Genomic DNA, 25,085 nt, shown 5'->3' on the forward strand with positions numbered 1-25,085 from the left:
CTGTTGAGAATGGAATTTATTTAACTTATTATGACAAATACTCTAATTTTCCCTCAATACCCATTCTCTTATTCTTTGTTTTGGCCGTATAATCCCCCAAAGTTTCTGACATAGCACACGGTACCCATTTGGCACTATATTTCCTAACTTATCTTTCAACAGTTGAAGCTTTATGACTAAGTAACTACCAATGAATTCTAAAAGAATTGTGAATTGCAACTTTTGCATGCCATCCTTACAAGAAGATTGCTTGACCTCTACCTCCTCTTTCTCAGTGTCACTGGTTTGAATGTGGATGAGGTCCCTGTGAACTGTTTTAGCCTTGCAGATGAGGTCAGTAAGTTAGGGGAGTACAGATCAACAGGAAAAATGGGAACTGGGTCTCCGCATGACCACTTAGAATTTTTTTTTTGTGGGGGTGCAACTTGGACTATTTTTCAAACATTTAGATTATTAGTTGAAAGATGAAATGCTGGTTTAATTTGACTGAACCATTGTTGTTTTTTTAATTTTATTCTTAAAGCAGCTTAGCCTGTACCTTAAATAGTGCACTAATTCCAGAAGAAAGGAATATAAATGGCCAAAAGAATCACAAAGGCTTCTGAACAAATGCACTATAGATTTAGTTGTCAGGACTGACTTTTAAAATGATGCCAGGGAATTGGGCCACTGGAGCATTACTGACTTTTCTACAATCAGAAAACTACCTATGGAAATGACAATTGTAACCATAAGTCCTAGCTCCAGATCCATCGGCAGATAAAGCTATAATCAGAGAAATTCACAACCATGAAGCTGTTATTATGAAGAAGTTGACAATGAAAACTCAGATGTCCTCACACTGGACTTGCCAGCAGTAATTGAATAATTAGCAGAAGAGTGACATCTGCCTCACTCTGTATTCTAAATTTCACTTGAATGTCCCTGAGGGTGAACACTTAATTATCCATAACTGTTGCTGCAAAGGTGTCTGCAGAATTTTACACTTATATTTTCAGCCTCTGCAAGGCAAGAGGGCCCTTGACATTGAACGGAGTTTGAAAAAAATGTTGAACACCAATGCATTTGATTCTGTGCATAGGGTATGAGTTTCAATTGCAAAATTTTAAACCATGTTACCATAGGAGTGTGACTGAACTCTCTGAGTCTAAAAGATAACTGCCTAATGTCATAATAATCCCAATGTAGTGAGTGATTATTGCATATGGATAACTTAAAAGAATTATAGAAATGACACAGGGAACAGGGGAAATAATTTTAAGTACTTTGTTAGAAATTATCTACACTATGTGTGAAACAGTGTATAGAACTTCAAGTGGACTGGGAAATCTTTACACCGAAAAACTTAAATACCCAATAATCACTTCCCTTAACATGAGAGGACATATTCTGTGTGATTTCATTTTTTTCTAAATTAATTGAGACTTTATGGCCCAGCACACAATTTATCTTGCTGACCACTCTGTTATACTAGAAAATAATTCGTTGTGTAATTATTGTTTGTAGTGGTTTATAAATATAAATTAGTTTGAGTTAGTTTTTCATCTTCTTGAAGTTTTCTATATCTTACTCATTTTCTAGGTTCATACATATTTATATCTACAAAACATGTTTTTGTTGCTGATGGCATGATTTTATTATGATTATTACTATGAAATGCCTTTTGTTATGTCTGATAATACCGTACACCCTGAAGGCTAGTTTGTGTGGTATAATGTCCAGATTTCTAATGATTAATGCTTTCAGGGTAGTCTTTTTCAATATTTTTGCTTTTATCTTCATTTTCAATGCATGTCTCCTCTTAATGACACATTGTTTAATTTTACTTTTTAATTCACTTATTTCTCTTAATTGAAGCTTTTCTCTATCTGTATTTAATATAATTTATACGATTGAGATTAACTCTGCCATATTGCTATATGTTTTCTATTTGTTGCATCAGTTGTATTTTTCCTTTTTCACCTTGATGGTTAATTTTAGGCACTAACTTCATTGGGACATAGGGTTCCCAGCTATGTTGTCAAACAATATTTTTTGTTTCTGCAAGGATTTTTTCCTGAGATTAATAATTAAATCCAGTAGAACGAGTAAAGTGAATTGCCCTTCCTAATGTGAATGGGCCTCATTCAATCAGGTGAAAGTGTGAAGAGAACAAGAATAGCTGATGCATGCCCCAGTAGGAGAGCATTCCTCCTGCCTGACTACCTTCTAATTGGCATATCAGCTTTTTCCTGCCTTCAGACTGATATTGAAACATCGGCTCTTCCTGCCTCTTCAGCCTGCCAGACTTCAGACTGGAACTACACCATTGGCTCTCCTGGGTCTCCAAGTTGCTGTCTCACCCTGCACACCTTGAGACTTGTCACCTCCACAATCTTGTGAGCCAATTATTTGTAATAAATCTCCCTCAGGTAAAGAACAAAAAAGAAAAGAAAAAAGAAATAAAGAAATTCTATTGATTCTGTGTCTGGAGAATGCTAATACACCTATACTATCTGCATTTGAATTATTTGAGAAATGTTTTAGTGTTGAAGTGTATTTCCTTTACAACAATTTAGACCAACTGTATCTATCTATTTATATATTTATTCCAATGGTTGCTATAGGATTCACAATAAACATCTGGTAGATTCTATTCATGTTACTGAAAGTTTTAGATGTTTCTTCTCCCTCTTTCTCCAGTTTTAACTAAACCTTCCTAATTTCCTTCTCCTTCCATTTCTGGATCACTGGCAATATTAGTAAGTCTGGACTTTCCTCCCTTAAGGAGCTGAGCCTTTGTCATTCCAGATATCATCCACACATAGTGTTATTAGGCCAGTTGAATAAATATTTTCTTCATCTATTAGAAATGCATTCTCATATTAATTTCCCAAATTTTAGTGAATCATTTAAAATTTTAACTATTCTTTTTTTAACAATACTTTAAGTTCTAGGGTACATGTGCACAATGTGCAGGTTTGTTACATATGTATACATGTGCCATGTTGGTGTGCTGCACCCATTAACTCGTCATTTACATTAGGTATATCTCCTAATGCTATCCCTCCCCCCTCCCCCCACTCCATGACAGGCCCCAGTGTGTGATGTTCCCCACCCTGTGTCCAAGTGTTCTCATTGTTCAATTCCCACCTATGAGTGAGAACATGCAGAGTTTGGTTTTCTGTCCTTGCAATAGTTTGCTGAGAATGATGGTTTCCAGCTTCATCCATGTCCCTATAAAAGGACGTGAACTCATCCTTTTTTATGGCTGCATAGTATTCCATGGTGTATATGTGCCACATTTTCTTAATCCAGTCTATCACTGATGGACATTTGGGTTGGTTCCAAGTCTCTGCTATTGTGAATAGTGCCACAATAAACATACGTGTGCATGTGTCTTTATAGCAGCATGATTTATAATCCTTTGGGTATATCTCCAGTAACGGGATGGCTGGGTCAAATGCTAGTTCTAGTTCTAGATCCTTGAGGAATCGCCACACTGTTTTCCACAATGGTTGAACTAGTTTACAGTCCCACCAACAGTGTAAAAGTGTTCCTATTTCTCCACATCCTCTCCAACACCTGTTGTTTCCTGACTTCTTAATGATTGCCATTCTAACTGGTGTGAGATGGTATCTCATTGTGGTTTTGATTTGCATTTCTCTGATGGCCAGTGATGATGAGCATTTTTTCATGTGTCTGTTGGCTGCAAAAATGTCTTCTTTTAAGAAGTGTCTGTTCATATACTTCGCCCACTTTTTGATGGGGTTGTTTGATTTTTCTTGTAAATTTGTTTGAGTTCTTTGTAGATTCTGGATATTAGCCCTTTGTCAGACGGGTAGATTGTAAAAATTTTCTCCCATTCTGTAGGTTGCCTGTTCACTCTGATGTTAGTTTCTTTTGCTGTGCAGAAGCTCTTTAGTTTAATTAGATCCCATTTGTCTATTTTGGCTTTTGTTGCCAATGCTTTTGGTGTTTTAGTCAGGAAATCCTTGTCCATGCCTATGTCCTGAATGGTATTGCCTAAGCTTTCTTCTAGGGTTTTTATGGTTTTAGGTCTAACATTTAAATCTTTAATCCATCTTGAATTAATTTTTGTATAAGGTGTAAGGAAGAGATCCCGTTTCAGCTTTCTACATATGGCTAGCCAATTTTCCCAGCACCATTTATTAAATAGGGAATCGTTTCCCCATTTCTTGTTTTTTGTCAGGTTTGTCAAAGATCAGATGGTTGAAGATGTGTGGTATTATTTCTGAGGGCTCTGTTCTGTTCCATTGGTCTATATCTCTGTTTTGGTACCAGTACCATGCTGTTTGGTTACTGTAGCCTTGTAATATAGTTTGAAGCCAACTTTAGCTGATGCCTCCAGCTTTGTTCTTTTGGCTTAGGATGGTCTTGGCAATGTGGGCTCTTTTTTGTTTCTATATGAACTTTAAAGTAGTTTTTTCCAATTCTGTGAAGAAAGTCATTGGTAGCTTGATGGGGATGGCATTGAATCTATAAATTACCTTGGGCAGTATGGCCATTTTTCACGATATTGATTCTTCCTATCCATGAGCATGGAATGTTCTTCCATTTGTTTGTGTACTCTTTTATTTCCTTGAGCAGTGGGTTGTAGTTCTCCTTGAAGAGGTCCTTCACATCCCTTTTAGGTTGGATTCCCAGATATTTTGTTCTCTTTGAAGCAATTGTGAATGGGAGTTCACTCATGATTTGGCTCTCTGTTTGTCTGTTATTGGTGTATAGGAATGCATGTGATTTTTGCACATTGATTTTGTATCCTGAAACTTTGCTGGATTTGCTTATCAGTTTAAGGAAATTTTGGGCTGAGACGATGGGGTTTTCTAAATATACAATCATGTCATCTGCAAACAGGGACACTTTGACTTCCTCTTTTCCTAATCAAATACCCTTTATTTCTTTCTCCTGCCTGATTACCCTGGCCAGAACTTCCAACACTATGTTGAATAGGAGTGGTGAGAGAGGGCATCCTGTGTTGTACCAGTTTTCAAAAGAAATGCTTCCAGTTTTTGCCTATTCAGTATGATATTGGCTGTGGGTTTGTCATAAATAACTCTTATTGTTTTGATACATCCCATCAATACCAAGTTTATTGAGAGTTTTATCTCAATAAACTTGTCTTATTTGTTTTGGTACATCCCATCAATACCAAGTTTATTGAGAGTTTTTAGCATGAAGGGCTGTTGAATTTTGTCGAAGGCCTTTTGCGCATCTATTGAGATAATCATGTGGTTTTGTCTTTGGTTCTGTTTACATGATGGATTATGTTTATTGATTTGTGTATGTTGAACTAGCCTTTCATCCCACAGATGAAGACAACTTGATCGTGGTGGATAAGTTTTGTGATGTGCTGCTGGATTCGGTTTGCTAGTATTTTATTGAGGCTTTCTGCATCGATGTTCATCAGGGATATTGGTCTACAATTCTCTTTTTTTGTTGTGTCTCTGCCAGGCTTTGGTATCAGGATGATGCAGGCCTCATAAAATGAGTTAGAGAGGATTCCCTCTTTTTCTATTGATTGAAATAGTTTGAGAAGGGATAGTACCAGCTCCTCTTTGTACCTCTGGTAGAATTTGGCTGTGAATCTGTCTGATCCTGGACTTTTTTTGGTTGGTAGGCTATTAATTATTGCCTCAATTTCAGAGCCTGTTATTGGTCTATTCAGAGACTCAACTTCTTCCTGGTTTAGTCTTGGGAGAGTATATGTGTCCAGGAATTTATCCATTTATTCTAGATTTTCTAGTTTATTTGCGTAGAGGTTTTTATAGTATTCTCTGATGGTAGTTTGTATTTCTGTGGGATCAATGGTGATATTCCCTTTATCATTTTTATTGCATCTATTTGATTCTTCTCTCTTTTCTTCTTTATTAGTCTTGATAGCAGTCTTTCAATTTTGTTTATCTTTTCAAAAAACCATTTCCTAGATTCATTGATTTTTTGAAGGTTTTTTTGTGCTTCTATCTCCTTCAGTTCTGCTCTGATCTTAGTTATTTTTTGCCTTCTGCTAGCTTTAGAATGTGTTTGCTCTTGCTTCTCTAGTTCTTTTAATTGTGATGTTAGGGTGTCAATTTTAGATCTTTCCTGCTTTCTCTTGTGGGCATTTAGTGCTATAAATTTCCCTCTACAAACTGCTTTAAATGTGTCCCCGAGATTCTGGTATGTTGTGTCTTTGTTCTTGCTGGTTTCAAAAAGCATCTTTATTTCTGCCATCATTTCGTTATTTTCCCAGTAGTCATTCAGGAGCAGATTTTTCAGTTTCCATGTAGTTGAGAGCTTTTGAATGAGTTTCTTAATCCTAGTTCTAGTTTGATTGCACTGTGGTCTGAGAGACAGTTTGTTACAATTTCTGTTCTTTTACATCTTCTGAGGAGTGCTTTACTTCCAACTATGTGGTCAATTTTGGAATAAGTGTGATGTGGTGCTGAGAAGAATGCATATTGTTTTGATTTGGGGTGGAGAGTTCTGTAGATGTCTATTAGGTCTATTTGGTGCAGAGCTGAGTTCAATTCCTGGATATCCTTGTTAACTTTCTGTCTCATTGATCTGTCTAATGTTGACAGTAGGATGTTAAATCTCCCATTATTATTGTGTGGGAGTCTAAGTTTCTTCATAGGTCTCTAAGGACTTCCTTTATGAATCTGAGTGCTCCTGTATTGGGTGCATATATATTCAAGATAATTAGGTCTTCTTGTTGAATTGATCCCTTTTCCATTATGTAATGGCCTTCTTTGTCTCTTTTGATCTTTGTTGGTTTAAAGTCTGTTTTATCAGAGATTAGGATTGCAACCCCTGCTTTTCTGTTTGTTTGTTCTCCATTTGCTTAGTAGATCTTCCTCCATCCCTTTATTTTGATCCTATGTGTGTTTCTGCACATGAGATGGGTCTCCTGAATACAGCACACTGATGGGTCTTGACTTTTTATCAGATTTGCCAGTCTGTGTCTTTTAATTGGAGCATTTAACCCATTTACATTTAAGGTTAATATTGTTATGTGTGAATTTGATCCTGTCATTATGATGTTAGCTGCTTATTTTGCTCATTAGTTGATGCAGTTTCTTCCTAGCATTGATTACAACTTGGCATGTTTTTGCAGTGGCTGGTACTGGTTTTTTCTTTCCATGTTTAGTGCTTCCTTCAGGAGCTCTTGTAAGGCAGGCCTGGTGGTGACAAAAATCTCTCAGCATTTGCTTGTCTGTAAAGGATTTTATTTCTCCTTCACTTTTGAAGCTTAGTTTGGCTGGATATGAAATTCTGGGTTGAAAATTCTTTTCTTCAAGAATGTTGAATATTGGCCCCCATTCTCTTCTGGCTTGTAGAGTTTCTGCTGAGAGATCCACTGTTAGTCTGATGGGCTTTCCTTTGTGGGTAACTTGACCTTTCTCTCTGGCTGCCCTTAACATTTTTTCCTTCATCTCAACTTTGGTGAATCTGACAATTATGTGTCTTGGAGTTGCTCTTCTCGAGGAGTATCTTTGTGGCATTCTCTGTATTTCCTGAATTTGAATGTCAGCTTGCCTTGCTAGGTTGGGGAAGTTCTTCTGGATAATATCCTATTCTGTCTTTTTTATGGTCTTCATATCTGCCCACACTTTTAAAATTTCATCATCATTACCTTAGTTTAAACTCAAATTTTGACCTAGACTTCTCTACCATTGTAACTTTCTAAATGTGTTTATCATCACATTAAGAAAGTTGTAATTTCAATAAAACAAAATTAATTGCAATGGACTCTTCACAGTATTTTTTTAAAAATTATGCCAAATATGCCTCAGGCAAAGGCTCATTTATGACGGAGTAGCATCTTTTTAAATGACATTTCAAAAAAAATTTTTTAACAGTTCACAGTGGTATTATCATATATAAAATTTAAGTTAAACATACATACAATAATATATTTTTACTGTGGCCAAACTGATCATTAGGTTATTATCTCCACTTAATGTGAGATATCTCTGATAGCTTTTGTTTATATTTCTTAGTAATTGAGCACAGAAACTGTAACTCCCATTTTGTTCTTTTACATATCAGTTTCCACTGACATCCCTGTGGTTATCGTAATATGTTTTGCAGTCACATTAAATAAAAGTGAATGGCATGATCATGTAATAGAGAAATTCATGAACTAAGCATAAGACTTCTTCATCCACTTCTATTTTATCTCCTCTAGGTACAGCTGCTTCACAAAAGTGGTTTATTCCTGTGTCAGCCACATGACCCTGAAACTCTTTCTCTAGAATTTTCTCTTATAAAACTATCCTGTAAAATGTTGTCAGCATAATCTTCCAGAGTTTCAGACCTGATAATGTCATTCTCCTACTCTATCTAAAATGGTCTATGACACATTTTCGCTTGTAGAATAGAATTGTAACTTCCGGTTCTGACATTGAAAAATGTGCACGGTCTTGCCCCATACCTCTTTGTGTAGCATATATTCCATTAAGGCACCTCTGTTTCCCTGTGTTATAGTCAAGGGAAACCACACCTTAAGTGTATTTCCCTGGATCATTTTCTTTGTTTACATTTTCCCTCTGGCTAGAAATGTTCAAATTTCTCTGCATGTTGAAAGCTCGTCTAAACTCCTTTCTGATAAAGTATTAGCCCTGCCTAGAATCTTGATTATGAAAAAAAAATTGGTTTTAGGAAAACATTTTTTAAAATGGAGAGCTCAAACACTGAAAAGGAACAATTTATTATTTCCTTTAACTGAAAAATAACAGCAAAGATTTCCTTTTTAGGAACATTGTCTCCTGAAACTCAAACCATATTTGCAAAGGCTTACCTCTCTTTGCCCCAATTTCTTTATATATATATAAATAAATTATATATTCCTTATATATATAAAGAAATTATATATGTGTATAAATATGAATTGTTTTTACTCTCAGAAGAGCTCTGTCAATGTGATAGATCTTTGGAGTTGCCGGCTGATGGCCTCAGTAGTGACAGGTTGCTTATTTTTCCAGGAGGCAGAATTGGATCTCATTGTTAAGACTTGGGTCATGTGTCAATCTTAAAACAATGAATTTGCCAAAATGATATATACTATTGATTGGTTTGATCCTGGTCATGGGTTAATTCCCAGAGCACAAAAGTGGGATAAGGTTGAGGAGAATGACTCTTACTAAGATTATGCAGACTGAAAGTGGATTAAAGTTGATTCTTCAGAAGAGAATCAGAGTGCTATTAGTAGAAGGGAGAAAAGACCAAGGCAGAGACAAAGTTCATTACTGATGAATTTTTTATCACTGGGGAGAAATAATTATTTCATATCCCCTTGGATTATCATGCAGGTAATATATATCCCACTACTATTATAATATGTAATAAATATTTACCTTTTTTCTCCTAGGATGAAAGTTCCTTTTGGACTTACGGTTTTTTAAAAAAATTATTCATAGCACTGTAACATTATATTCAGACAGTCAGGACAGATTTATAATTTTATAGCATTTTATTAATTTAATGCTTTTACAATACTTTTATTCATCAAAAATGAAGAATCTTAACTGATAATTACTGCATGTACTAAATGTATTTAAATTTCTACTGTAATGATGGAGCATGACAACATGTTGGCCTTCATACATTTTGTTCTAAGAAGCCTAAGGGATCATTGATTGACCTTCTTCTTTTCCAGCAAAAGGTAGTTGCTCCCAATCTTTAAGGAAGACCAAGTGATAATTGTATGATTGTATGTAGAATGAATATGGTAAGAGTTACTAACCTTACTATGAATAGTTATCATTTCACATTGTGAAATGATTGCCACCACCAAGCTAATGCACATATCCATCACAACACACAGTTACCCTTTTATTGGTGTGTGTGGTGCGAACATTTAAAATCTACTGTCTCACCAAATTTCAAGAATGCAATATAGTATTATTAATGATAGTCATTGTGTTATAAATTACATCTCCAGAACTTATTCATCTTATAACTGAAAGTTGTACCCTTTGACCAAAATCTCTCTATTTCCTCCATTCCCCAACTCTTGGCAACTACAGTTCAACTCCCTGCTTCTATGAGTTTGACTTGTTTTAAACTCACATAAGTTTGCAAGTTTTAAAGGAAATAGATTAAATATATTTACTTCTCTGTGTATTATGTGGATCTAACATTTTAATATGAAAGTTTGTAGATATTTAAAATGCATTTTAAATGATCACTTTATCTCATTTTTAACAAGACTGAGAACAATGGGAAGATCTCAGGTCATTGATACAACATTCTACATGTTCTTATCTATTTAGATGGTCATCTGAACTGAAAGAATTCTCATATTTTCAAAGTATTTAGAATAAAAGCAGAATGTTTGCCATAATATTTACTTAAACATCTATCATAGGCCTGTGCAATATGACATGTGAAATTAGCTTGACTAAAGGTAAATCTTTAATTAAAAGTTGTTTTCAAAATCTTAGACACTTCTCAAAAGAAGACATTTATACGGCCAACAAACGTTTGAAATAAAGCTCATCATCACTGGTCATTAGAGAAATGCAAATCAAATCCACAATGAGATACCATCTCACGCCAGTTAGAATGGCGATCATGAAAATGTCAGGAAACCACAAACGCTGGAGAGGATGTGGAGAATTAGGAGCGCTTTTACACTGTTGGTGGGAGTGTAAATTAGTTCAACCATTGTGGAAGACACTGTGGCTATTTCTCAAGGATCTAGAACCAGAAATACCATTTGACCCAGCAATCCCATTACCCAAAGGATTATAAATCATTCTACTATAAAGACACATGCTCACATATGTTTATTGCAGCACTGTTCACAATACCAAAAACTTTGAAGGAACCAAATGCCCATCAGTGCTAGACTGGATAAAGAAAATGTGGCACATATACACCATGGAATACTATGCAGCCATTAAAAGGATGAGTTCATGTCCTTTGCAGGAACATGGTTGAAGCTGGAAAGCATCATTCTCAGCAAACTAACACAGGAGCAGAAAACCAAACACCTCATGTTCTCACTAATAAGTGGGAGTTGAACAATGAGAACACATGGACACAAGGAAGGGAATATCACACACCAGGGCCTGTCAGGAAGTTGGGAGCTAGAGGAGTGATAGCGTTAGGAGAAATACTTAATGTAGGTCATGGGTTGATGGGTGCAGCAAACCACCATGGCACGTTTATACCTATGTAACAATCCTGCATCTTCTGCACATGTATCCCAGAACTTAAAGTATATAAAAAATCTTAGTAAAAGTATATGAATTATTAAAGTCTGAGAATTACTCAAATCATCTCATATTCAGTATTTCTTATTTAGTATGGATTTTATTAATGGGATTTTCAATTAAGTACAAAATATAATAATCTGTCAAAATCTGTTATATTAAAATATAATGAAGTAATTTTGGACCCCAATATTTTTAGTGTTCTTAATGAACAGAGATTGTAAAACAAAATAAAACCAAACAAAATAAAACTGCACTGAGCTTGATGCAGCGGCAGCTTAACTGGGCTACTGCTGTCCTACAAAAAGTGTTATTTAAATCCGGATTACTCAGATTTTGAGAAAAGAATTAACGTGGGACTGTATTCAGCTAGAGTTGTAAGTCCAGATAATATTTCTAGGATGGAAGAGCAGATTTTCTGGAGGGCAAAAGGCCTTTGTATCCTAATTATTCTGTCAACCCCCAATAATGGGAAAAAAAAAGGCTTATGCTCAATGGTAAGAACAAATATTGTAGTTGATTTTGAATTTGAAGACAATTCGGACTACACTAGAAAGTAGAGGGGGATTGAGCCATGCCTATGGTATTGACTGAGGCGTTCATGACCCTGGGATTGAGGGAAGTATCAAGCTTGAGAGATACTTCTCAGAAGGTTGCTGTCCATGAATTACAATATTGTAAGTTATTTTCCAGAAAATAGTAGCCTTTCATTATTACCAAACATCCAGTAAAGTCTCATTATTAGTTACTGTGGCTTCTCTGCTGAACTGTGGTAGATTAAAGAGATAGGCCTTTCTCATATAAGGTTGGAAGACAGGAGAAGATCTTTCTTTCTCACCTACCACAGATGCTGTTGTGAGCAATGTCCTTAGAAAAGCCTCTGAATGATGCAGTAATCTCATGGGGCTCAAGATGGCCAGGTGGCAAGGAGATTAAGCAACAGCAGCAGAGAAGCCCATTGGTAACTTTCTGTGGAAGGCACGACGCGAACATCCCTGAAATGACTGAGAAACTCTCTGAGGAGGGCTATTTCTGAAAAGAAAAAAAAAAAAGGAAGAAAACTTGTATTTGAAGTCAAAAAGTTTAAACCTTTTTCTTATTATAAATAATAAAGTATAGAAGGTAAATGATTTAAGTTTTAACAGTGAGGTTAGTGTACATTTTGATTTTAAAGCTTCAGTTTTATCCTGGTATGTCCGAAAATATGCTCTCTAATGTGGTATCCCATAGCATTAAAAAAAAAATAAAACTAGCTAAAATGTGAATGCATAATAGAAATGAAACTCTTTCATCTCATTCAGAAGATCAGTGTAAAGCCAATGTATGGTGCTTTACTATTGGTAGGATAAAGGGTGAGCTCCTCCTGCAGAGCTTCAATCCTTTTACTCTGAATAACGGAAAGAAACTCTCCATCACCACTGGGCTGTTAGAAGTAGTTCTCCATAGGAAGCTTTAGAAAGACACCATTCAGACCAGGCTGTGGGACAACTTTATGCCTTGTTAAAGAAACACAGGTATTAAAAGATTAAGGTAGCATTGAATAAAAGGAAGTTTAATGTCTTCCACAGAAATTTTTTAGGAGATTGCAGGGACTCTATTTCCTCTATGCATGGTATTTTCAGAGACTTTTTTTTTCTTTTCCTTATTGCATGTGACATTTTATACATAGACCCTATATTGCTGTACTCGTGTACAAAGTGCTAAAACATTTTCCCTTATAATATTTGCAATGGAATGTTCTAGAATTTTATGCTGTGAACTGCTGCAGGAAACTATTCATTATGAAGCAAGATAATAAGGTAGCAAGACACTATGAAAATGGAATCTGAAAATTTAAACAAGATAGGTTAATTTTTGCAATTGTTAGAGCTATTTCTATATTTTTAAAAAACTATTTTAAGCCTTTTAATGATCTGAGTAAAATTAAGGAATATGACATATAGTGAGCATAGAACTATTTTAAGAAGTGACAACCACCCTATGGATAATTTTGTTGTGATCTGATTCTGACTTACCTCTCCAGTCTTGAATTTTATTATTCCCTTTTCTGTTGTATATAACATGGCATCTGAATAAACGTTTTGCCAAAGAAGATATATGAATGACCAACGGATATATGAAAAGGTGCTCCACATCCCTAGTCATCAGGGCAATACAAATCAAAACCACAGTGAGATGTCATCTCACATCTGTTAGAATGGCTATTATCAAAAAGTCAAAAAAAAAAACTGTTGAAGAGGACGTAGAGAAAAGGGAACCCTTGTACATTGTTGGTAGGAATGTAAATTGGTATAGCCATAATGGAAAGCAGTGTGGAGGTTGCTCAAAAATTAAAAGAATAACTACTACATGCTCTAGCAATTGCACTTCTTAGTATATATTTAAAGAAAATGAAATGAGTATCATATTCATTGTAGCATTTTTCACAATAACCAAGATATAAAAACCCAAATGCCTGTAACTGGATTGATGCATAAAGAAAATGTGATACACACACAAATGCACACACATTCTAAAATATTATTCAGCCTTAAAAGAGAATAAAATCTTATAATTTGCAACAATATGGATAAACATGAAGAACATTATGGTAAATGAAATAAACCTGATACAGTAAAGCAAAATACTGCATCATTATCACATCACTTATTTTAAAATAAAAAGTAAATTGAACTCATAAAATCAGAGTAGAATAGTGTTTACCTGGGGCTGGGGCCTGGGGGATTAGATAAAGGAGAAAATTTTGGTCAAAGGGCACACCTTTCAGTTATCAGATAAATTCTAGAATTCAAATTGAAGCATAATTACTATAGTTAAAAATAATGTATTATATTTTTGAAATTTGCTAAGTTTGTAGCTCTTAAGGATTCTTATTCGCAAAATGTGGGTATAAATATGCGAGATAATATGTATGAGAATTAACTTGGTTGTAATAATTCCATAATGTATATATATACACTAGGTATATATATTATATACATTGAATGTATACAATTAATTGCATTTGCCAATCATAACTCTGTAAAGTTGGCAAAAATAGTAATAACCCAGCCCTAGGACACTTCTTTAAGAAGATTCTTCAATAAATTATATTTCCTTTTTCTTTTAACCTTTAAGCCTTTGGAATTGTTTCTTTTACCTTTGCTTCAGTTGGCTCCATTTAAAATCATAATTAAGGATGTTTTTCCAGGAAACTTGTCCTTCCCCTCCCAACCCAAGATAAAGTATTCCTTTTCTATATATCTTTGGTTTCATGTACTACCTCTACCATCATATTAATTACTAGTTTTATCACACATTCTACACATAATTACTTATTGCTTGTTTGACATCAAGATGATTGAAAAATGCAAAGATTATTCTCACTGAGATTACTTTTGTGGGCAAAAACAGATATTAAGTAAACAAACAAACAAATGAGAGCATGTTGAAGGCAATAATGATTATTACATAGGGGAATCACTGTAATTCTTCTGAAAGCACTAATTAGAGTTAGTGGCTGTTAATTTTATGTGGGTGGAGGATAAAACATGAGAACGATACACTTAGCATAATTTAGTTTGGGTGTTCAAGGGAAAACATTCCTAAAGAACTCAAAATTGAATAAAGAGAAAGACCTAACCATGAGAGAATATGAAAGAAGGCATTTTTCTAATGCAAAGAATAGCAAGTGGCAACATATAAATATTCTAAGTTTAAACAAGCTTGGTATAGAAATAGAAAGGAATAGAAGGAAAGTTTGCTTGGTTTAATTAGCAAAGAGGACAGTGGCAGCAGATGAGGGGTCAGAAAATATAATGTTTTTAGACCATGGTCAGAAGCTTTACTTTTATCACAATTATAATGAAAGATCATGTGAAAATTTTTAATAGAGAAGTTGTGGAGAGACAAACCATTGCCTTTTAGTTTTCTCTCTCTCTCACAACACACAGACACAGACACACACAAACACACACAGACACACACACACACACACTTTCCTCCACTTGGTAGCAGTACATTTGTATATTACTTGTGTGTTTGTTTATTGAGATTTCCCAATCTGCCTTATAGGTAGCTTTGGACATAGAAGTTTGTCCCAGTGGCTTATAAGTAAAAGTGATGTGTGCAATTTCCAGATCATCTTAAAGTTTAATAATAATTATAATTCAGTTTATAATATGATATTATTAGATAATTATTGGATGTAATTATTAGATTAATAGATATTAATATTGAATAATAACTATAATTCAGAATTGAAATTCTGAATATTTTTCTCCATTGGCAAGTCTTGACACTTTTGTTCAAAATCAGTTAATCATAGATATGTAGGTTTATTCTGGACTTTCATTTCTATTCTATTGATTTAGATTTCTATCCATGTGCTGGTACTACTGTATCTAGGTTACCATTGTTTCATAGTAAGTTTTGGAATTAGGAAGATGAATCCTTCTGGTGTGTTTTTGTTTTAATTTCCAAGATTGTTTTGTCTATTCTGGGTCCCTAGCAATTCCATAAAATTTCTGAATCAACTCATCAGTTTCTACAAGTAACTAAGCAGGGATTCTGATAAAGGTTTCATTGAACCTATATATCAATTAAGAGTATTGCCATCTTAATAATGCTAAATGTTTCAATGTATGAAAATAAAATTTAAAAAAATAATTTAGATTCTTAATTTCTTTTGGCAATGTTTTATACTTTGTTCAGAGTATAGGTTTTGCACGTCTTTTGTTAAATATTTTTCTATATATTTTATTTTTTTGATACTATTGTAAATGAAATTACATTCCTCATTTCATTTTTGGACTTTTCATTACATGTATTTAGAAATACAGTTCATTTTTGTATATTGATCTTGTATCTTGAAACCTGCTGAACTCCCTTATAGTATTTTTATTGGCTGCTTAAAATTTTCTTATATACATCATCATAATGTCTACAAATAAGAATAGTTTAATATCTTTATTTCCAATTTGCATGCCTTTTATTTATTTTTCTTGCATAATTTCCCAAGCTAGACCCTTCAGGAAAATGTTGATCAAAGTTGTAAGAGAAAACGTCTTTGTCTGATTCCTGATTTTCACGGGAAAGCATCACCATTAAATTCAGTGTTAGTGTGGGTTTTTGTAGATGCCCTTCACCTGGTTGAAGATGTTCCCTTTTATTCATAGTTTGTTGAGTGTTTTTATTAACAAAAATATGGAATGGTTCGCAAAGTTGCATGTCATCTTTGTTCATGGTCCATACTAATCTTCTTTGTATTTTTCCAATTCTAGTATATGCTGCCAAAATGAGTACAATGTAACATGGTTTTAATTTCTTTATATTTTTAAAGCTTACTTTATTATATAATGATTGCCTTTTTACTCCTTCATTTCCTACTCCAGATAGTATAAGCTCATTTACAGCAGGACTGAAATCACTGCAGTTATTATCAAATCTCTAGTTGTTAGCTCTGTGACTTCACATTTTATGCGTTCAATCAGTAGTTACTGATATTAATGATGGGATATTCAGAAGGCAAGTGGAATAAGCTTTAATTGATGGAATCATTGGAAGACCATGATGTAATTCCATTTCTGTTATTGTTATATAACATGAGCCTAATAAAATGATTCCTTCTTCTAGGCCCAATTATCACATCTGTAACTCGTGTTTAAGGCTAGATAATCTCTAACTTACTTTAGCTCTCTCATATGGCCTCTTAATTCAGTTTTTATAACTCGTTCTTTATTTTAATATACATTTTCTGACTTGTAAAAAGATTATTGCTTTTAGTTTATTAGGGGATACAAAAAAGAATCAGAAAAATATTTTTGATAACTGACTTTTGACTTCCATCATACCATATCCTTACAAAAATTTATTATCACCTAAGTACAGGATTAGTTTTTCTGTTTGTACTGATGAATTAATGCAGGACCAACTATAACTTATTTTGTATAATAACAGATCTGGAATATAAGCCCAAATTAATGTTTTTTTTCTACATTACAGTGCCTGTCACTGATAACAAGGGGAAAATTTCCCATTGGATATATGTTTGGAGAGAATTAAAAATTTATTCACTAATTTAGTTATTATTTAAGACTAGTCAAATGAAGTGGTGAGAGTGAAGAAGGAACAAAGATATCTGTAACTGGTTGTGATCAATCAGTTGTAATCACCACTGCACTCGGACTAGCTGAAGGGCATGTTTAGAGAAAGATGACTTTCATCACAGAGATCCTTGACTTTTCAGAATATCTAGGTTAAGAATATTTGGTTTGCCTAACTGTAGGTTAAAAAAAAAAGTCAAAGATTTTCCTAGCTGCAAGGTTTCTATATATATATATATATATATATATATATATATATTATATATATATATGTAGTATTTTTAATTATTCTATTTTTCACTTTTTTCTAGAACTACTTATGTTAAGGGACAGCTTCCTCAATCACAATTTTTAAACAAATTTATTAATAAATATTTAAGCATTGTAGGAATTCCCTGTGTGAGCTATTTATGATACTTAATTTTTAGAAAAGGATAAACTCTTCCTTTCCTTATATTTATTTTCTAAACTTTAAACAATATCCAAAAGGGACACCATGCTCTAAAAGGAGACATTGACCAAACTGCTAAAAGAAAGCAGATTTTTAGGTTTCAATGGAACAAGCTCAACTTAGAGATTTCTGTCTGAGTGACCTGGAGCTACCTTATTCTTTTTTATTAAGATCACTGGAGACTTTGTTTAACATATTTAAAAAAGAATCAAAATGAGTTAGTTACATTCTTTCCACAATTCAAAATGAATTGTGTTATGCATGCATTTCATACTCTTACTAGTATACTCTGTATTATAAGAGTCAAGAAAACTCATTGCTAGGAAAACACAAAAATTATACTATCCAAAGTTCCTAGCTTGAAAGATCAGACAAAAACTTTTCAATTTCCTGATAGCATGCTTATTACCTGATAAGATAAACTGATACTTTCCCATTTTTTTAAAAAACGTTTTCCAATGCTTAGTGCTGTTGCTCAGAAAGCTTAATTGTTATTGAAAATGGATAGAAAAAATAAAAACCTTCTGTCTTAAAATGATTGTAGCCCTAACTGACTTTTCTTTCTTATTGCATCTGGAGAACAGTTCCTTGCTGATATTCTTGGTTGTTACTGTTCATCACATTTTGGATGTTGGCAGAATAAAATTCTTCTTTTCACACATCTTAGATGTCACTTATGCTTCATTTCCCTCGCTATTGGTTTCAACTCTTTCACACCAAAACAAATGGCTTATCTTTCTCTGTTTCTTCCTGCACAATCTTGTAAGATTTTCTCTCTTCTTGGCTGGCTATAATACCCTCTGTTTTTGCCAGAGTCTCCTCAGTTTCCCCGTGTGAATAGAAACCGCTAAGGACCTAATTGACTTATTTCTGTTGTTGCCAGAGAAGCCGCTACTGTTGCTGAAAACATGCACCTTTTGTCACTGACTCTACCATTGCCAAAATTTTAGTATAGGGACCATCTACATTTGTTCACTACTGGACATTTGTATTCCAGGCAGCAAGTAGCAGCCATTTTTGGAGGAACACCAGACTTCTCCATGCTAAGGAGAAGAGGAGATTTGAAGCCACCAGTACTGTTCCTGTTAATACAGAGTAATATTTCATCCTAATTATGAAGAACATTAGTATATATTATTCATTTTTAATACATAAAATTATAGAGAGTTAGAGTTGTGTTTGACTGGAGAGAGAGAGGTCGATATTTCATCTTTATAGATAAGAAAACTAGGGCAATTATTCTCTTGTTCATCTTGGTAATAAGTTATTTTCTCTACAGTTTATTGCCTTTTCTTTGCCACGTGAGCCTTTAAGAATTTTAGCACAAATCTTTAGGAAAGAAGTAGAATATTTGAATATGTTGATGGTGAGAATTAAAATGAGTCTAGTTACAATCCCTAAAGATTATGGAAAATCAGTATATGATTATTTTATGACAGAACAAAAATGGGTGAGTATAAAGGACTGACAAATAATTACACAGGTTTTTATTTTTTTGCAATTTGTGAACTTACAGTGTGTGGAAACAAGCATGTTAAATAATTAGTTTATTCACTTAGATTAAAATTCCAATTAACTTATAACTTCAAGGAATGTTTTTTGAGCGATTGCTAAAAAAAAAAAAGCTTGTTCCAAAGGAGCCTAGAATGTGGAAGGAATAAAACACCCATCTGCCCCCCCAACACATGCACGTAAACATTCATGCTTTAAAAAGTAAACAAACTATCCTTAGCTATTATATGTTTTACTGTCATTTTATAAGAGTTAAACCTTCTGGATTGATACTTGCCTTTATTATTTCACATAGCGTCAAGTTGTCTAGTAGGAAGACTCCAAGAGTTTTCTGCATAGTCAGTCTAAGCCTAAAATTATCAGAAAACCTCTATGTTTGATTTATTTTTCATCTCTCTGTGTATTTTAGAATGAAATAAACTATCTTTTTATTAAAATAGTTCAATCTTATATCATTCACTGTGTTACAGTCTGCATTATATTTTTAGAGCTTGACTAAAGATATAAATTGTCAATAAATATGACTCGTGACCAATATTAATATACTTAAATAAAATTAATTTATATAAAAAGTTTAAACAAATGCATGATAGTAGAAAACAAGCAGACATTAATAAACAAATACATAATTGATTGTAAAGCAAATACATAAATGAGACTCTTTCAGAGATTGGCAAATGCTTTAATAAAATAAAATGGGAGGATAAAATAGAAATTGGTTGGGGTGGGTCAAGTGAGGTGGGGCATTTTAAATTTGGTGATTCATGATATATCAGTGTTGGAAATGTAATATGATACCAGAATGTTAGAAAATACTTAGCAAAGCAAAAATCAGGGAATTAGTATCCCAAATGCAATAGGAATTCCAAAGGCTAAGATAGAACAACACCAGCTTGTTTGAAAAATCTAGTGTGGTTTACCATTGAGAGCTGCTATGGTTTGTATGTTTTTCCCTTCTCAAACTCATGTTGAAATTTATTTGCCATTATGAGAGTAGTAGGACATAAGACCTTTAAGAGGCATTTTGGCCGTGAGGGCTCTATTTTCGTGGATGAATTAATGCCATTATTTTATGATTAGGTTCATTATCCAAGATAGCAGATTTTTATTGAAGGACAAGTTTGGTCTCCTTTTATCTCTGTCTTGCCCCTTCTCTGCCCTTCTGTCTTGTACCGTCTGACAAGGAACAATATAGCAAGAAGGTCCTCACAAGATTCTTGCCCCTTAATCTTGAACTTCTGTGCCTCTTGAACTGTGAGAGATACATTTCTATTTCTTATAAATTACCCAGTCTCAGGTATTCTGTTATAGCAGGAGAAAACAGATTAAAACAAGAACCATAGGAAGGTGGCTTAAGGTGAGGTTGCAGATTTTGTCGTAATCCACAATATGTAGGAGTTAAAAGGTCGTGGTAAACTGTTTGGCAACTAAATGCAATGAAAAACTGCAGTAGTGTTCACCTAAAAGATTATCATTGTCTGACACATGCTTTAAAAATTCTCTGTGGCTGAATTATGGAAAACAAATCTTACTATTTTTCTTCATATGGTTGATAAAAACTGACAAGTATTTTTTTTCTATGGCTGCTTTAAGTTTTTCTTTCCTCTCAATCTTTCTCTCTCATTGTACGTGTTTGTGTGTGTGTGTGTGTGTGTGTGTGTGTGTTGTTATTTTTGAGTAATCTTTGATGATGCCACTACAGTAGTTAGAAGGTTCTTATGCACCCTCAGGAGGTTCTAAGCTATGACCTTAAATTTCTTCCTATGGCACAGGGTAAGCAACAGAATAATAGAACATTACAGAAAGTTCAGTTCAGTTTGACTGACTGCGAAGTTGTCAATGAAATTCAGTGAGGTAAATTGGTATTTCAAATAAATATTGCAGAAAAATATTGACTTCTGTTTGAAAAAAATGTAAACATTAGCCCTTTACTCAAAAATATTTAGAGAAGAAACATAGTCCTAAATGTGAAGTGTAAAACAATATAACTTTTGGATTAAATTATAGACAAATATTTATATGATCTTAATGCAAGCAAAGATTTTTTAAACAAGATTCCAAAAGCACAAATGTAAAAAACCTTCACTGAACTTCAAAAAAATTTATGACATCTATATACAAATGAATAAATTGTTAAATAGATGATAAATTCAACAAGTTACCCAATCTAGAATAAGTAATGTTTTTCTAGGAATCAGAGAAAGGTAAAACTTTTGATTTTTTTTACTGAGCAAAAATTTAATACGTATTTTTACAAAGAGTCATAATCAAATAGTGAATAAACTTAATAAAATTATTAACATAATTACTCAATAAAATGTAAATTAATTCCACAATGAGATACCACTACTCACTTAATGACTAAATATGAGAAGACTGATGATACCAAGTGTTGGTTAACATGTGAAACAACTGAACTCAAATATATATTACTATTTCAATGTTAATGATATTAAGACGTTGGAACACAGTTTGGTATTATTTACTTAATTTAATTAAATGGTTACCCTATTACTAACAATTTTATTCTTAAGTTTATAATCAAGTAAAAATGGTGCATATGGTTACTAAAAAACATGAATACGAAATATTTATTGCTCATTAACACGAGACAAAAACTGGAAACAGCTCAAATTTTTGTCAATAAGACAGTGGATAAATTACTATATTTTTATAAAATGAATTCTACCTATAAATAAAATAAGATTAACCTATTAATAGATACTGTAGCATTGATGAATCCCACAGACATTATTTGGAACAAAAGGAGCCAGACAATAGTCAATATGATTATATGTATTTGAAATCAAAGAACAGAATACTAATTTAAGATAGTAGAATTCAGAATAGTCATTACCTTTGAGAATATACTGATTGGCAGAGGGTAAAGAGACTTCTTGATACCCTGTGTTTTATGATTATTTAGCTGGAGGTCACATATTAGTACATGTATGTGTAAAAGTCCATTGAGTTTAAGCAATTATTATTAGTACACTTTTCTGTATGTATCTGATACATTAATAAAAAGTAAACAAATTTATTTATTTTTTTACACTCTCAAATGATAACAGATTTCTTGATTAACACATAGAATCCAACAGAATGAGTTAATGGCTGAAAAAAAAAAATACAACAATATCAATTCTGTTTGAAAATTAGCATATTTCAATTTATTTTCATGTAAACAAAACAAAACAGAACAAAACAACAACACAACCACCATGAGAGAGAGAGAGAGAAAGAAAAAAAAGAAAAAGAAACACTGCAAATTTTCTGAGAAAGACCCAGGGTGATAACACTATTAATTAACCTGTTTTTGGCTTGACAAGTGAAAATGAATTTCAATATCCAGGGATGTCAACCACTGGCTTATTAAGTAGTATGTAGTTGGAAAATAGCCAAGATCGGGAAGAGAGATGATAGAAAAGCTTTATTAAATGAGAAATCCAGGAAAGATAAAGTGAGAAGAATACAGTACAGAAATGTACAAGATTACTTAATATCACATGTACAAGCAGAAAGCATTGAATTTTTTTATTTGATCCTCTTCTAGATATTTTCCTTTCATATACTGTGTACCAAATTAGTAGTCTTCCAATCTTTTAAAGCAGATGCTACAATTAAGGCTATATTTCATGCTTTTTTCCCCTTGTATCTATGAAAGTTCACACTATTTCCTTCAGAAATCTTGGATATATAGCATATGGTCCTGGTGATTTATTGGACTTGAATTACTCTACTTGCTCTATAACTTTCTCATTTAAGACGTCAATCTTTGTCAAGGGCACCATCTGATGCTCTGTGAAAACTGCCTTAGGAATATAAATTTTTCCAAAGTTCTCTCAAGTATGCTAATACAAAAATCACTTAATTTTTTTCTCCTTTCTATTAACAACTTATAAAATTCTCTAGAAGGGCTTAGTGCCCTCATTATAGTTCCTTTTTGTTCCTTAATGTACATACGTCACACATTTTTTGAATTTCTATGTTTTTTTAATTGAAATACATCAGATTTGGTGAACCTTGTGTTCAACTTTTACTATTGTTTGATTTAAATAATATCTATACAATGCTGCATCTGTCCTCAGGGAATTTTAAATCAAATAATAAATGAATTAGGTAACAATAATTTGATTAACAATTAACATCCTCTAATTTGAATAGTTTTATCTTAAAAATGTTTTATAGGGTTCTAAGTGTTTTTAAGTTGTATCTTGAAAGCTAGGACAAATCACTGGTTACAATATATAAACCAACTGAATAAAAATAGAACTCATTTTATCTTAGTGAGATTATCCTCATATTTTATTTTAATAAATATTTTGTATATAATATGTTCTGAATTTTGCAAACAAATATTTTTAAAGAGGTTTATTTTTATATAGAAGAAAAATATCTTCTATGCATTCATCCGTCATGTACACATTTATACTTTTATTTATAGTTATCGAGCATCAACAAAGATTAGATGTATTACCTTCTTTCACATAACTTATCTATATATCCCTATACTTTTTAAAGTTAAAATACTATGCACATATTTATTTTGTGTTTTGTCTTCCATGTAAGTGTGTCAATGTTTATGAAGAAGGGTAGGCATTGTGAGTTTTAGTTCTAATTCGATTCCCATTCCACCCTGATGGCTTACTAAATTACTCTCTGTCAGCTTTTTTCTCTTTCTGATTATTTTTAAAAAATGGCTACAGACAAATTTAGTTGAGGCCTGCCTATACCGTTTAGAATGAACTATTCTCGGAAATGATACTATGTTAGATAAACATTTTTAGGAACATATGGATGACATTCAAGTGTGGCTTTTACTTTCCTTGAAGCTAAAGAAAACAAAGCATAAAGTTATCCTAAACTCCAGAATTATTCAGCATCCCCCTATCCTTTCTATTAATTGCCAGCTTTAAAAAGCAGTATTACCAGCTTTTTGCTAGAGGTTGTTCTACATCACCATGAACCCTTCTAAATTTTAAGGGGAAACACCTTTGGAATGTGCAGGGTTCCAGAAGACCTGCATGAAGAGGAGGGGCATATACCTTTTCCTGAGAAGCGTAGTCCTTAATCTCTGCAGAAGTGAGCTTAGTTAAGAGATTTGCTTTCTGATGGCCACTATTAGCCAGTCTCAGAAAGACAAAAGCTTCATGATTCCACTTACATAAGGTATCTAATATAGTCAAAGTCCTGGAAACAGAGCAAAGAATGGTGGTTCTCAAGGGCTATGGGGAAGGAAAAATGAGATTTGTCGTTCAGTGAGTATCAAGTTTCTGTTATAAAAGATAAATAAGTTCTAGGGATCTGTTGTACAACATTGCCCCTATAGTTAACAATGTTGCATCATATACTTAAACATTTTTAAGAGGGTACATGTCATATTAAGTGTTTTTATCACAATAAAACAAAAGTTTAAATTTTAAGAAAAAGAAGATAATGGGTTTGACTGACAAAACACTGACATATTTGTGAAAGGCAGCACAATGATATTGAGTGAGACACATGGATTTATTTTAAAACTCAAAAATTTTGGGGTAAAGGAAATGATCTATTGCTCTTCTATTATAGTTCTACTCTATAATAATGTGGTGGCATCCAAATTCTTTGGTGTAGCATTCAAGTACCCAGACTTTGTAGTGAGACTGACTTGCTTTAAATTCTGGCTCATTTCTGTGCTAGTTGTAGCATCTTAATTAAGCTATTAAATAACTAATTATGTCCTCTGTGCCTCAGTTTTCTCATCAGCATATGGGAATAATAATAAAATATAATAGACAGGATTGCGATGATGATTAAATAGATTAGTATATGTGAAGGGTTTGGAACATTTCAGCATGA

The 25,085-nt window shown here is 33.3% G+C and overlaps 1 non-coding gene across 1 annotated transcript; it reads right to left on the reverse strand.

Moving 5' to 3' along the window:
• Positions 1–16,379: 16,379 nt before the first annotated feature.
• Positions 16,380–16,482, reverse strand: LOC112439665 (U6 spliceosomal RNA). Its single transcript, XR_003027917.1, has one exon. It is a non-coding gene; the product is annotated as a U6 spliceosomal RNA (small nuclear RNA).
• Positions 16,483–25,085: the final 8,603 nt, after the last annotated feature.

Source organism: Pan paniscus, chromosome 3, assembly GCF_029289425.2.
Source record: "Pan paniscus chromosome 3, NHGRI_mPanPan1-v2.0_pri, whole genome shotgun sequence".
Taxonomy (NCBI): domain Eukaryota; kingdom Metazoa; phylum Chordata; class Mammalia; order Primates; family Hominidae; genus Pan; species Pan paniscus.